This window comes from Chiloscyllium plagiosum, chromosome 6, assembly GCF_004010195.1.
Source record: "Chiloscyllium plagiosum isolate BGI_BamShark_2017 chromosome 6, ASM401019v2, whole genome shotgun sequence".
Classification (NCBI taxonomy): Eukaryota; Metazoa; Chordata; class Chondrichthyes; order Orectolobiformes; family Hemiscylliidae; genus Chiloscyllium; species Chiloscyllium plagiosum.
In genome coordinates this window covers 26,229,974-26,234,263 of record NC_057715.1, presented here as the reverse complement: position 1 = coordinate 26,234,263, position 4,290 = coordinate 26,229,974, and the positions used below count along the sequence as shown (strand labels likewise).

General features: G+C 43.3%; 1 pseudogene; it reads right to left on the bottom strand.

Moving 5' to 3' along the window:
* Window positions 1-80: 80 nt before the first annotated feature.
* LOC122551214 lies at window positions 81-189 on the bottom strand (annotated as a pseudogene).
* Between the last annotated feature and the right edge of the window lie 4,101 nt (window positions 190-4,290).

Below are 4,290 nucleotides of genomic sequence, written 5' to 3'. Positions count from 1 at the left end.
GCAGAAATAACCTGCCGCTCCATTGCCTGGCACAAGACAAGTGCAGAGGGGTGACTTGAGCAGCCACTGCTGGCGGAAAAAGCCTACTGCACCTGGTATTCCCAGGCGGTCTCCCATCCAAGTACTAACCAGGCCTGAGTCTGCTTAGCTTCCGAGATCGGGCGTTTTCAGACTAGTATGGCCGTAGGCGCTGGCCCTTGCCTTTTCTCCCTACTTCAAGGCGTGCTGGCCAGCCACATTTTCTTTCTTGCTCTTTCTCTTTATCCCCTTTGGCTTTTTTTTCTCTTTTCTCTTTGCTCTTCCTCCTCCTTGCGTGCTTCCCTCCCTCCGTCCCTCCAGCTGCCTTTCAGGCCAGCCCTTGCCCACCAGGCTCCTGTAGTCTCCCACATCCCCACACAGGCCAACTGCAAGCCCTCCCCCTGCTTCATAGGGCCGCAGCCTGCATTCTCTCATCCTTCCACACTCCTCCACCCCTCCATTTCGGAATGCCGGGCACTGACCAGTGGGGTACCGCACGGATCAGTACTGGGACCGCAGCTTTTTACAATCTATCTTCATGATATACAAGATGGTATTAGCAATAACATTCGCAAATTTCATCAGCTGGGTGGCAGGGTGAAATGTGATGAGGATGTTAGGAGATTACAGGGTGACCTGGACAGGTTAGATGAGTGGTCAGATGCATGGCAGGTGCAGTTTAATGTGGATAAATGTATGGTTATCTACTTTGGTGGCAAGAACAGGAAGGCAGATTACTACCTAAATGGAGTCAAGTTAGGTAAAGGGGCAGTACAAAGAGATTTGGGTGTTCTTGTACACCAGTCAATGAAGGTAAGCTTGCAGGTACAGCGGGTAGTGAAGGCGGCTAATAGCATGCTGGCCTTCATAACAAGAGGGATTGAGTATAGAAGCAAAGAGGTTCTTCTGCAGCTGTACAGGGCCCTGGTGAGACCACATCTGGAGTATTGTGTGCAGTTCTGGTCTCCAATTTTGAGGAAAGACATTCTGGCTATTGAGGGAGTGCAGCATAGGTTCACGAGGTCAATTCCTGGAATGGCGGGACTACCTTATGCTGAAAGACTGGAGCGACTGGGCTTGTATACCCTTGAGTTTAGAAGACTGAGAGGGGATCTGATTGAGACATATAAGATTATTAAAGAATTGGACACTCTGGAGGCAGGCTCGAAGGGCAGAATGGCCTACTCCTGCACCTATTGTCTTTGGACTGTGGGAGAAAACCGGAGCACCCAGAGGAAACCCACTCAGACACGGGGAGAATGTGCAAACTCCGCACAGACAGTGTGGGAATTGAACCCGGGTCCCTGGTGCTGTGAGGCATCAGTGCTAACCACTGTGCCACCGTGCTGCCCCTTCTGTCTTGTGTCTGCATGAGTTTCCCAAGCTATGCTGGTTAGATGGATTGCCCTTGCTAAACTGCCTTGTAGTGTCCAAGGATGTGCAGCCTAGGTGGACTAGCCATGGTAAATGTGGGGTTACAGGGATAGGGTTAGTGGTGGGGTGGGATTGGTTGCTGGGTTTGGCTGGGATGCTCTTCGTAGGGTTGATTGGTCAAATGGACTCTTTCTGCACAGTATGGACTTATCTATGAGAAGTCTTTAGCTCAGGATGTGCTGTCAAACTATCATGCCAGTAACAACTTTTTTATTCCTGCCTACCTCCATTTGACTTGAAATCCTGCCTTTAGTTTTGATATTCAACAGACAAGCAAACGCTTATCTATATGTAAATATTTGGATCCTAAATTCTTGACAGCATATATGTCTGCCCTTAAGCGCATTTAGAATGCTAACACCAGTTTTGACCATTCATTCTGGTGAGTGTTCCACGAGTTGGAGGGATTAGCACCCAAGGGCACAACATCAGAATGAAAGGATCTAAAGTTCCATTAGAACTGAGAAGAGGAGGAATTTTTCAGTCAGAATGTATTCAATCTGTGGAACTCACTGCCACGGAAGGCTCTAGAGACCATGTCGCTGAGTGTATTTATAACAGCGATAGATAAATTCTTGATTAGTAAACAATGAAGTTTAGAAACGTATCAGCTGCTGTTGAATGGTGTAGTAACTTAATGGGCCAAATCGTCTGAGAATATTGGTACTGTACTTTCTTTAAATTTATCATTTTTTAAAGCACAGAGCAGATCTAGCTGATCCCAGAAACTTTGCATGATTATTAAATGCAATGATGATCCCAGGAGAAAAACAAAATCAGTATGTTATTTTGAAATATAATGAAAATGGCATAGAATTTACTTTCACTTGAGGTTAACATAGGAAATGTATGTTTTATTGCTAAAAGAGTTGATCTACTGTGAAAAAAATAAATTATGTGTGAATCATTTAGAATATCTGCAACAACATACATGAAGAACAACATGCCATAGACTGTAATGCTTCACCTTGTGATTTAAGCCAATGTTGCTACTTGCACATTGAGTACCTGTCATTATCTCTGAACTGCAAATGCACTGCCCAAGGCTTCTTGTTCCTTATCTCTAATGAAGGCTCTCCAAATCTCTCTTACTGATCTCAAAGTCAGTTACATCACTCCAATTCTCATGAATCTCATCATACTACAATAATTTTTTCAACTATTTCAAATTATTCCAAAATATCTCAATAAGAGGAATGTGCAGAGGTGCGGTAGGAGGTTAGGGGATTTGGTAGTACATGAATTGCTCCTTAGAAGTGCTGGCTCAGCAGGATGAAGTCAATGGCGTTCTTCTAAGTTGTAACCATTCAGTGTCACAAAATTAAACCAGATTCCACTGCAGTTTCAAACAACAAGGTCATTTTATATGCCACATTTCACCTGTGTTTCTATGTTTATGCTACAATACCATGCAAGGGATAGGAAAAGGCTGATTATGCCCAAAACAAAATGGCTTGGATTTTCTGCTAATTGATCTGATTTTCAATTCATCCAGTGTAAGTGTAAATGACACAAAAGACCAGCCATCAGCTTAAACTATCATGGGACTCATCCATCTTCAGATCATGAGTTGGCCAATTAGGGGCTTCAATTAGCTCATGAACTGGTGGACCACTTGATTCCTTGCATACATTGGTAGAGGTAGGGGGCTCTTGTAGTTTATTGGTAGTGTCCTTATCTCTGAGCCAAGAAGCCTAGCTTTAAGTCCCACCTGCTTCAAAAGTATGTAATAGCATCTCTGAATAGGTTGATTAGAAATTGCAACAGGGATAGGCAATGAGAACAACATCATTGGCATGATGTCCAAATTTATGGTCATTCCCCACCTAGCATACTACCCCAGGGGATATTGGTTAGCCCAAAGATGCTGTAAGTATACTAACATAACATTATAGCTGTACCTTTAGTGGTTCTTCAATGCGTTCTTGAAACCAACAATGGCATAACTAGCTCTCTGTAGATGTTTTAGTAAGACAGCTTTCATTTAGAGGTCCTCTGTTAATCTCTTTGGGCAAAGTTGGCAAATTACAATATTACTCCAAAATGAACAATGAGAATTTTGAGAATTCAAATAGCCATGTTGATCCAAATTACCATTAATTAGACAAAGGTGGAGGAAAGGAGGCTAAGGGCAGGTTAGATTGAAGGGTGTAAAATGATGAGGGTTTCCAAATAGAGCGGATAACAAGGTTTTATTTATCTTAGGTTGAGGGCTGATGCAACCAAATTTATGGTAACAAGATATAGTTAGTATGTTTGCAGATGAAAATTGGAGGTATAGTGGACAGCGAAGAAGGTTACCTCAGATTACAACGAATTCTTGATCAGATGGGCCAATGGGCTGAGGAGTGGCAGATGGAGTTTAATTTAGATAAATGTGAGGTACTGCATTTTGGGAAAGCAAATCTTAGTAGGACTTAATGGTAAGGTGTTCGGGAGTGTTGCTGAACAAAGAGACCTTGGAGTGTAGGTTCATAGCTCCTTGAAAGTAGAGTCACAGGTAGATAGGATAGTGAAGAAGGCGTTTAGAATGCTTTCCTTTATTGGTCAGAGTATGGAGTACAGGAGTTGGGAGGTTATGTTTCGGCTGCACAGTACATTGGTTAGGCCACTGTTGGAATATTGCATGCAGTTCTGGTCTCCTTCCTATTGGAAAGGTGTTGTGAAACTTGAAAGGGTTCAGAAAAGATTTACAAGGATGTTGCCAGGGTTGAAGGATTTGAGCTATTGGAAGAAGGTAAATAGACTGAGGCTGTTTTCCTTGGAGCGTCAGAGGCTGAGGGGTGACCTTACAGAGGTTTATAAAATCGTGAGGGGCATGAATAGGATAAATAGACA